Here is an 11,439-nt window from a genome sequence, read left to right on the forward strand (position 1 = left end):
CTGGGTCATGGAGCAAAGGCCCATTGAGCTTCCTGCAGAGGGAAAGAGGGTCAGAGGGAAGGAGGGGAGCGGCTGGGCAAGGGGACAGGCAGTCAGGCTGCCCGGGCTGCCAGCAGAGGATGCCGGTGCTGTCTCCCTGCCCACACTGTGGAGAGGGCCCTTCATTAGCTGCCGAGCTGCTGCCATTGCCAGCACCTTGGTGCAATCTCGGGAGATGGGGCTGGAAGACCCGCCTCAGGTGGCGTGGGAGCTGATTGATGAAAACACATGGACGGGGGCCACGCTCGCCCCACTAAGCTGGCACCCTTGGGTTTCAGACATCCAGGGCAACTCCAGCGCTTTCTCAAGGAGTCTTCTAGCCCAGGGCAGGGAAAGTGCTCTTGGCTGGACTCCAGTCACTCGCCAAGCCAGCTCCCTTCTGGAGCCCCTTCTTTGGCCAAATTCTGTGGCACTGCGAGGGCCCTAGACCCCAGTGAGTGGTGCAGGTGTTTGAGAAAGGCAAAGGGGCCCCAGAGGTTCTGGTTTAATTCTATGGCAAAGGATGTCTGATCGGTAGGGTCTGATCGAGAATCGAAGATAACTTTGGTTTATAGTCTGTATTTTGGAGGGATATTCAGGTTTGTCTCTCTTGTACACGTATGCATTATTTTATTTTTTTGGCAGCCGAGTTCAAAGGATATTAATAGAGCCCCCTGCCTGGTATATCTGTTCCATGATAGGCCGGATCCTGGAAGGCAGGCCTCTATGTTTCTTTTTATCCGAAACCCTGAACCCCAAACACAGGGACTCTGGTCGACTTTGTATATACCTGGTATTGGTCACTTGAAGGGGTAAAAAGAAACCTGGCATGAGCCGAGGGAGCCGGGAGTGTTCCAGAATAGGGGCGGTTGCTGTGGTGCCCGGGGAAGGTTTGGCTGGGAATCAAACTGCAGCCCTGAATCTACTGGAGGACGGGACACTGTGGACGGGATGTGAAGGCGGACGTGTGTCCGTCCGGCCTCTGAGGGAGGGGCAGGGAGGGACTGAAGGGCTGGGGGCCCTTGGAGGTAGAGTCCTGTCTCTCTGGGCTGGGCCGGGGCGTACAGAACTGGGCCTTGGGGCCTTTGCTCAAGGTGCAGAGTCGCAGAGTGGGAGGGGCGTCTGGCCCACCCTCTCAATTTTATACACCGGGAAGATAGATATTAGTACTGAGGAGAATGTAGTGACAGCCTAGCAGAGCCCAGCGCACAGAAGTCTTATTTTGGGGCTGAGGCTTTGAGAGGAGCTGAGGACCCCTGAAAACAGAAGGCAAAATTAGAACGAATGTGTGCATGTTTTGGGGAAATGGTTCTGGGGAGCTTCCTATGCATTTGCAAGGTGCTTTCAGCAGGACCAGTCAGGGCAGCTGGCCTGATGACGGTGGGCAGATCTAACAGGGAGCAGCAACCTGAGGTGCTTCGTGGCCACTAGCACAAAGGGGGGGTGGCAGCCAGGGAAGGGAAGGTGGGCTCAGAGGGCAGCCGCGATCTGGTGCAAGCCCCCATCTGAACAGTTCTCTACCCTCCGTTGTCCCCACCCCCCACTCACCCCTTGGAAGAAATGCCAGGCCCAGCTGATGAGATGTGTCTGTGGCCAGACCAGAGCCCTTTTGTTAAGCAAACAGCAGCCCTCCATTTAGCAGAAATAGCTCTGGAGCAAAGAGAGAGTGAGTGTGTCCACAAACCCATTTGCCGTTTAGGTGTCAGAAATAAATTTTACCACTGGAGTCTGTAGCATCTGATTAGTGAATTATTCAGTTGGGATATTGCGTTCCCTCTGACCTCATTAGTAACCCTGAGGTGAGAGGGATGCATTAGAGTAACCACCAGGCTGTCACGGAGGAGCAGAGTGGGGGCATTAAAGTGGATTAAAGTGCTTTACCAAGAACTACAGCACAACTCATAAAAACAGCGCATTGTTAAACCAGGGCTCAGCAAATAAACAGGCGGACGCCACTGTGCGGGGGAGGGGAGGGCCGTGGGACAGGGAGGAGAGGGGAGCGGGGCACGGAGCTTTGTAGCATGGTCGGCAGTTCTGCCTGCCTGGTTGATGGCACTGGGGACCGCGTCTGGGGAGAGGGTGCTCTCCCGTCCCGGCCCGACTCGGCCGAGTTTTCGTTACGCCCTTTCCCGAAGCACCTGACGCCTTCCACTGTCAACCCGTTTTCCCTTTTTCGCCAGTGGGTGTTAAAGTGCCGGAGAGCTGGTACATTTAGAGTCAACATGAGCTTATGGGACACGTACTAGTTCTGGCCTCTGGCTGGGAGTTGTCCATGTTAGTAAAATCTCCTGCTTCCGCCAGTCGATAGGCTGTCAGCTGGTGCAGCTGGGTGGCTGTGCCAGTCCTGGTACTCCCAGCGCTCCAGTTCTCCTCTGTACCCCCAGCATGGAGAGAAGACACCCCGAGTCTTCTAGAAGAATCTGGCTGGCCTGTGGATCAGAGCGGGCTTTGGCCCAGCAGGAACCTTATCTTTTGTTCCTTCCGAGGAACCCATATCACCTTTTTGAGATCCTTGGGGCTTCGCATGTTCCAAACTCCACTCTTGACCCTCAAATCAAGCCTGCAGACCTCTGGGCCTGGCACCCTACAGAGTGAATGGGGGACGGAAGGGGGACGCTAGGGCTCCAGCCCATTTCTGCTTCTCCACAACAAGGCTCTTTGAACCTCCTGCCCTTCGTTTTGGGGAGATGGGACACGTTGCGTAACCCTTAGCACATGGGAACTGTGCTTTCCTGCAGCGAGGGAATCATAAGCCACGGATGAATTAGCAAAACAGGATCTGATTCCGAAAGCTGATAGCTGACGATTGTTACTGAGGCAGCAGAGCCCAGCAACTCATCTCTGTTCGCCACGGAGCACTGCTCAGTGAGGTAAAGGTGCCGAGATCGCCTTGCTGAGGACCAGGGCGCCGACGGGGACAGGCAAGATGGCGGGCTGCAGCGTTCCAGGTGTGGCGCCATCTGCAGAGACCAAGATGGGGCTGCTGAGGGCGCGTCCTCTCTCCTTTGTTTGGGATGGGGCTCCAGGCTGGAGTTCAAGGCTGTCCCAGGAGACCCAAGCCCCGGCTAGTGACCGGTGTGTTTGCGATTGTTTGTTCAGCAGCAGTCGCAAATGGATGCTAAAAGGCTTTGTGGTTCATTGGCGGTCATGTTCCTCTCCAGCCCATTCTTCATCCGTTCCTTAGGTGAGCCACAAGCCCTCCGCTGGCAGCTCCCACTCCGCTTTCACTTGGCGCTGGGTCCTAAACCCTGTCCGCTCACAGCCCTCCATGCCAGCAGCCCTGAGAACTGGAGCCCTTGCCCCAGGCCCTGTGTTTGAGAGACCCTCGGCAAGTCTGGGGATCCTGCTGGCTTTCCCCTCAGCTCCTTGTTTTCTGTCTGAGCTCGTGGTAACCAGGCAGAGCAGGTCCACATGGGATCTTGTAAGGTCCCGCGGAGTAAGTAGTTCATTGAGACCGCCCAGCAAACACTTCATCACACAAGGAGAGAGGCCAGGGAGAGGGGCCGCTGGGAGCTCCACTGTCATTTCACGTTGGACTTTGGGTCCGGTTGCTGATCTCACTGCGAGTCTTATGTGGAATGACTGTGTGGGTGATGACAGGAGCGGCTTTTTCCAAGCAAAGAACATTCTCCACAATTTGGAACGAAGGTAGAGGAAGCTAAAAGGATGTCTCTGGCTTGATGATACCTTGAGATGTCAATCTGTGCATCTTCACAGCACAGATGAACGTTGAAAACATGGTGCTCAGCGAAAGAAGCCAGACACAAAGGACCACATATTGTATGATTCCATTTATGTGAAATGTCCAGAATAGGCAAATCTATAGAGACAGAAAGACTGGTGGTTGCCAGGCACTGGGAGGTATGGGGGGACTGGAGGATGATAGCTAAGGGATGTGGGGTTTCTTTTTGGAGTGTTTAAATGTTCTAAAATTGACTGGTGATGATTGCACAACTCCGTAACTATAGTAAAAGTCACTGCATTGTATACTTTAAATGGACGACTTGTATGCCATGTGAATTACTGCTCAGTAAAGCTGTTAAAAATAATCTATGCACTTTTTTCCCACCTCCCAGGGGGTGGTTTTCCCTTTTCCTTCTCCCACTGAAGTCAGTCCCTGGCTTTATGCTCCTTCCCCTCGGGGAGACATGGTGGGAAATGTGAAAAGCCTGCACGTCTCATAGGCTTTTGTGCTTCAAAAGCCTAAACCATTAGGCAAAGTTAGATGAGTTATGGGGGAGGTGAGAGAGAGGAGCGTGGGGCGCTTGGATATAAACAGAGTGTCATGGAGAAGCAGAAAGGGAAGCAAGCGCTCCACCCTGGGCCGGAGAGAAAGAGGAGCAGAGAGGCGTACAGTGTCCAGGTCAGGGGAGACTCAGGCCTCTGCTCCGGCAGTGCCCCCAGGGAGGAGGCAAGACCCCAGACAGCTGTGTCTGCGTAGTGATGCATTTGGTGGCTCTTCCACTTGTCTCTGCTCCTCGATGTCTGGGGAGAGTCAGAGGCTGGGGGTGACGTGGCATAGAGGCTGGATGATCTGAAGTCTTGTTCATTGACATGTCTAGCAGTCGCTGCCGGCTGTGGGTAGAGGATGCCACCTGGTCTGTCACCTGGAACACCCCGCTACGTCTTCTGTTGTGGCTGCTTGGGCTTCCTCATAACATGGTGGCTTAGGTTCCAAAACAAGTATCTGAAGAGAATCAGACAGACCTGGACCTCTGTTTAGGGTCACATAAGGTTACTTCTGCCATATCCACAAGACCACCACCTCTCGATGAGAAGAGTTTCAAAGTCATATCATGTCATAACAGGTGAGATGGAAGATACTGTTGTGGTCCTCTTTAGGAAATACAGCCTGTCATATGAGACTGTATGCAGCCTTGAAAAAGGATCCTCGTCTCAAGTACTATGCAGAAGGAGTGGTGAGCCATCGGACCTGAGTGGGGCGTGCAGAGAGCGACGACGAACACTCCAGTGGTAGCCTGAGTGGACGGAGGGCTGATAGCACCCCTCACACTGCCTGTGTCCCCATCATGTCTTGGCACAGTTGAGACTCAGAAACCCAGACCTAATCCCAAAGAGTATGGTGGGCACACAAGTCTCAAGAAGGACTAAGATCACATTTCTGACAGCCAGGAAAAAGGGGCCTCAAGACCGGAAGTGATGTAGAGTGTTAGAATTAATGTTTGCAAACATCTTGCACACTTGGAGTTGGTAGCATGAAATTTGTGCTCTCTCTGCATTCATTAATCTCTGTAAAGAGGTAACCAAGGGGATAAGAGACAGATGCCCAAATATGCAGGTAGGATAGAGGCTAAGTCAGCTTTGCAGCCTCCCCAAGTCTCCGTTCCCCTCCCTCCCTGTCCCCGGCACGGCGAGATTACGTGCACGATGTGCGATACCTTACGTGTGGGTACACTCTGTAGCTTCGTGCCTGAAACATGGTGAAGCTCAGCGTATGTGAGTCATTGTCATTGTTCCTGAAGCCAAGTGGCCAAGAGTTAGCTTGCGAGCTGGAAGGTGGCCCCCGCTTGAGTCCAAAAGAGTCATATTCCTTCCAGGGCCTCAGAAGGTTGTCCAGAGCCACCAGTCTCTTCCTTGTCACATGAAAACAACCTGCTTGTTGTCTGCTCAGTGGTTCTCAATGAGGGGTGGTCTTGCCCCCCCAGGGGCCATTTGGCAATATCTGGAGACATTTTACATCGTCACAGCTCTGAGGGTATGCCACTGGCATCTCGCGGGCAGAGCCCAGGGATGCTGCTTTACATCCTGCAATGAATGGTCATCCCCCACAACAAAAGATGATCCAGCCCAAACTGCCGGTAGTGCTGAGGTGGTCCAGGGGTCCTAGGAAGCAGATCTTTAAAGGAAATCTGGAAACATTTGTCCGCTCTTACTCTCCTATCAGAATGACATCTCTGCCCTCACCCTAAGGTGGTGATATTTTTCACCGTATTCCAGAAGACCAGCCAGGCGGAGTTCCTTGGAAGTACTAGGTTTGAGTCTGTGGGTGATTTCTTTTTGCCTTTTGCAGTCCTTCCTATACCAAATGTAATTTTTTATTTTTAAGACATCATAAAATCTGCCTTCCTTATAGACCAAAAACGTTATCGAGTGGTACAGCGAGTTTTGTGAATGGAAAAGGGGTGACTACTTGACAGGGAAAAGGGCGGTGGGCTCAGGGTTCAGGTTACTCACCTTGGGCTCAGGAGTAGTGAGTGTGCAGAAACTGGGAAGGCAAACCGAGAATGCGTCGTTGGTACGGGTTGCAGGGACGGCCAGGAAGGAGGGGTTGGGAGAGGCTTGAAGATGGAGAGCGCAGGACAGAGCCTCTGGCAAAGCAGGAGGGCTGGCCGGGGCTCGTCGGCCATGTGTGGAAAGGGAGACCGGTCCTAGGAATTGAGGGCACCCGAGGTGGAGAGGCAGGGTGGCTTTGCGAAGCTCAGGTAGACCTAGAACTTGAGAATGGACTTGGCTTCCTTAAAATCGGAGAAGGATCTGAGATGGAGAAAGAAAGGCAGAGAAAGACGAAAAGAAGGCAGGATGTGGGAGGCGAAGGAGGGAGGGGCGGTGGGTGGTAGACAGCGCCGTCTGCCAGTGGGGGAAGCAAAGGGATCACAGGGGCGAGTGGACACCTGTGTGAGCCTGGGAATGACCCAGCGTCCCGTTTTGTCCCAGGTCTCTGTACATCTAGCCAAGGAGCTTTGCATCTCAGACTAGCTGGCAGGGGGTGGTCCGCTTGGCCCGACTCCTGAAGACGAGGTGTGAAGGGAAGCGGAGGGGAAGAGCAGGGTCGGAATATTTGGGAGAGCGCCCCGAGGCCCTAGAAGTCTGGGCACAGCCAGGGGTGCAGCCTGGGAGCCTCCTGTCCCCCATGCCACTTCCTTGCGTTCAAGGATGGAGTCGTTTTTCTGACAAAGACACATGACAGAAGCCATAGGAGCCCCCCTCCCCTTGCTTGGAGAGCTGTCTCCAAGCCCCTGTCTGTTCCTGGGAGAAGACTGGCAGAGGGAGCCTGCCTGCAGGGGAGGAGGGCGCGGGGCAGGGAAGGAGGCTTGTGCTCCTCCCTGGCACTTGCTATTTCGGACCCACCGAAAGTCTGTTCCCCCTGGGTCTCCACTCAAATGCTACTGACAAGACTCCTCACAGCGATCTCTTCACTTAACCCCGTTCGCTGGGCCATCTGTTCAGAACTCTGATGCATGCTCCTCCTCGGAGCAGGAATCGCATTATTCAGGCTCCTCGCCTGGCACAGATTCTGTCCTTCACGGCTGCCCCTGCCCCACTCAACAGAACCCAGCCACTTGCTCACGTCCCGAGGGACATGGATACTGGCAGGCCCGTGGGCGAGTGGATCACAGCTGAGCAAAAATTACTGGAAGCCTGGTTCCCTGCTCACCCTCCCTTCGGATCTTAGCTTATGCCTCGCCTCCACCGACTCCCTCGGGCTGGCTCTAGCAAGCGCCCCTCCGCTGTGCTCCTGTGCGGCCTCGCCTTTCTCCGTCACACTGGGCTGGGGGGCTGGGCCGCCACTCCACATTTCACACCACACCCTGATCCTTCCGGGGAGTCCTTGAGGGGCCGGTCTTCCTCCCGTGGGTTCTTCAAGCCCCCGGAAAGCCTCAGCCTCCTGCGCTGTAGACACGCGCTCCCTTTGCTCCTGGCCTTTGTCTCCTTGGGTATTCCCGTCTTTCGGAACAGGCTTTCTGAAGCAGTGCTATTCACCAGAAGCTTCTGCTGCGAGGGAAATGTGTATCTGTCTGCACTCTCCGATGTGATAGCCGCTAGCCACATGTGGCCGCCGAGCCCCTGAAATGTGGCCAGTGGGACCAGGCAACTATATTTTTAAATGAAATTGAATTTTAATTGACTTAAATGTAAACTTACATGGTCCCGGAGCAGCAGCAGCAGCTGCACCTGGGAATGTGTTAGAAATGCAGACTCTTGGGCCTCGCCCCTGACCTCCTGGGTCCGACTCCTTGGGGTGTGGCCGGCAGGCTGGGTTTGGGCCAGCCCTGCAGGTGGTGTTTATGCGCAGTGGAGTTCGGGAGGCACTAATCTAGAGCCAGCTCCTTGGGAAGCCCCGCTCATCTCTGGGTGGCTCCCACCCCATCGCCTGGACTTTGGCGAGCCAGGGTTCCAGAAGGCAGCTCTGACCTGCCTTTGGGGCCACGCTGAGTTCACTGTCCACACCTCAGGCAGAGAAGGCAAAACTGGCCTTAGCTGATACTTCTCACACACCCCCATAGCAGGCACCAGGCTGTGGGAAGTTCTGAATAATGAATGCAGCGGAGAGGGGCGCTGAGCGCCTTCCCCTGTGGGTGAGGTGCACAGTCATCACCCACCCTGGGAGCGAGCTTCCCCGTGAGAACAGGCCTCGCCCGCCCTTCCTCCCTCATCCACAGGAGGCTGCGAGCCGGCTGGGGCGGCTGTGAGCCATGCCCGAGAACTCCCAACAAGGTGCCGCAGGGTGCCCAGCGACAAAGCAGCCAAGATCTTGGCTTTCCTTTTTTTTTTTTCTAGCCAATGTCTATTGAGCTTATCTTCGAGGTACTGTGCTGAGCGCTTAGTGGAGCTTGCCCTTTACAGCAGTCCTGTGACTTGGCGGCGTTATCCATGTTTCTTAAAAGAGAAGCCCAAGGCTCAGAGAAGTTAAGTGACTTGCCCAAGGTCAATAGCTAGTCTGTCTGATTCCAAAGCCCAAGCTTTTACCCACAGCCCCATACGCTCCTCCTCAGACAGCAGGTGAGCTGTAGGCTCCTCTTTGGAGTGCCAAGAAGAATGTGGACCGGCAGGGGTGTCAGCTTCTGCTAGTGCCCAGGAAGCTCTCTGCTGAGCCGAAATCCCTGAGCCAGTGATTGAAAACTGAAGGATGCTTAATTGCATTGAATCTTACCTGGGGAACTTTCTCTGTGATTCATTTAATATCAGATCATGTTGAAACCTTCACCCTGTTCCTTCTCCCTATGTCTCCTCCGGATCTTTGTTGCTGTCTCCCCGCTAAGGAGAGCTGGAGCTGGGCACTGAGTACGGCGCTTCTGACTCCGGCTGCGGTCATGGGAGCAGCGTGGGCAAGTGCAGGTCTGCCCGAGGTTAGAGGCTGGGAGGAGCTGCCCAGAGTGTCTGGGCACAAGAGGAGTGACGTTGTCTAGCATGGGGCACCTTTTGGCACCTGGCCTCGGTAGCACCCCTTCCTGAGACCTCAGAATCCCTAGGAGAGCTTAGTCCCTCCCTCTCCAGGAAGGTTCCACGTGACCCTCTAGCACCTTCCGTGTCTGTGCTGCCTGGTTCCAGCCGTCATTCACTTGCCTGCCACCCTTTTTTGTCCCCTTTCCCGGCTCCTATCCTGCTCTGCCTTCTTCGTCTCATCTCCCTCATGCCCGTGGCATAGACTGTCCCTGGATCCGATTGCATTAGCTGGCTCGGTGGCTTCTTGTTTCCTTCTGAGTGTCTGTGTCACCTTTGAAGTTTGCCTTCTGTCTTTGGATGGAGGATGGGGTCAAGGGGATGATCAGGGTGTGAATAAGTTTGACAGCCAGGCCAGGAGTGACTTCAGGGGGCCTGGGGGAGAGGTGGCAGCTCAGCCTACGCTTTTCCCCTTGTGGCCAGTAGGTGGTGCTAGATGCCAGCCGAGGCCCAGCTGGGGCCTTGGAGGAGCAAACCGCAGCCCTGGCTTACAGGAAAGGGCTCTGCCTGCCAAGCAGCCCTCTGGATGGGACTCAAGGTGCTGTGACCGGAGGGCTGACTCAGGGCACAGGAGGGGCCAGGAGAATGCAGTCATTTCTCTTCACTAGACCCCATGGCCCTTAGGTGGGTCTCCCCTCTGGGAATTGGGAATGAGTTGAAAAGAGCACCTGCCTCGCCTTTTCCTCCCCAAGTTGATGAGAACAACTGGAATACAGGGACTTGCTCAACTGTCGCCCCCTCTAAGCAGCGGTGGGCTCTCTCCCCCGTGGGTGCTCATGGCGGCTTTACTTCACCCCGTTGGGGCACTTCACGCATGAGAAAGTGAGTTGTTTCCACCACTCCTTTCCTCAGGAGGCTGTCAGCTCCTGGAGGTCATCTTCGAGTCCCCTCCATATTACATGTCCCCAGCGCCTGCCCAGGGCGGCACACAGCACATGCTCAGTACCTGAGCGCATGGCCAAGCGAATGAGCCGGTGGCTGCAGAGACTGTGTTGCCTGTCCGCCTCGGAGATCTTCAACGCAGGCCGTCCCTCTGGCTGGGGGCAGGCATTGAAGCCATGTTGGCAGTTGCTCCCTAGACAAAAATTATTTTTGTCCAGGTGAGACTCAAACTCTGTAGAGTGTGCAATGCTATTGAAGACGTGGATAGAGCAGGCTGATCGAACTTGAAGTTGATGTGAATGAGGCAAGGGGTAGGGGATGAAGCAATGAGGTGTGGGACAGCAGAGATGAAAGTGAGGCTCTGCCCCAGAAGCCAGCTGGAGCGGGAGGGATGGCTTCAGGTTCGCCTGGGTGAAGACCTTGGTGCTTCTAACTGACATAAGTCAGCGTGGGATGGTCGCAGTGAAAACGATTTTGCGTTCAGAGTGAGGGGCTGCGCTCCAGTCTGCTGTGGCCGACGACTCTTGGAATGTTCCATTCAGTTCTAGGGACTTTTTTATGCGGTACATTTAATACCACCAGCTCCTGTTAAAACCCCTCACCTTCGTTCCTTCTCCCTTTGTCACCTTCCAGTCTTCACTGCCGTCTCCTAACTAAGAGCCAGAGCTGCCTTTTAAAAGACACGACGTGCTGACAGAGATGCCGCAGCGAGCGAGCGGGACGGGGAGACCCTACACCCCCCGACGCGAGAGGCCGTGAGGAAGCCCAGCTCCTCGTGAGGGAGGAGCAGGACCTGGGGGGCATGCGGCTCGAATGAGCGAGTCAGCTTGTGCTGAGATGACCAGTTGAGCAGACATGACATAGTCCCCGCAGGAGGGGGTGAGTTCCTGGGGGTTTGCAGGTCCAGGGCGGGGTCGAGTTCGAAGCGCCTGCATTTCCTTTTGGGCCCAGGAGACTAAGAGCAAGTCTCTCTCCACCCCTCTGCACCCTGAGGCTTCCTTGGGGCCACTTAGTGTAGGCTGCAGCAGCTGTACAGGTCAGTGGCCTCACAGCTCCGCCTCTCACTGGCCCTGTGACTGTGCCGCGCTATTTGCTAAGTCTAGACTGCTAATTGCACTAATTCCTTTGGGTCTCTGGATGAGGACAAGGGCTCACGGGTCCTAGAGGCATGATAGCCCAGATGCATAGGCTTCTGCTGCTCCCCTCCTGCTCCCTTCCCAACAAGGATCCAGGGTTCAAATCCGAGCTCTGTGATCCTGGGCAAGTCAGGCGACCTCTCTGAACCTCAGCACGGGTGCTTGCTACGTGGTGGCAGGTACCCTTTACATGGGCCGTCCCTAGGAGCCCCCCTCTCCA

This window comes from Pteropus vampyrus, unplaced genomic scaffold, assembly GCF_000151845.1.
Source record: "Pteropus vampyrus isolate Shadow unplaced genomic scaffold, Pvam_2.0 Scaffold368, whole genome shotgun sequence".
NCBI classification, from domain to species: Eukaryota; Metazoa; Chordata; class Mammalia; order Chiroptera; family Pteropodidae; genus Pteropus; species Pteropus vampyrus.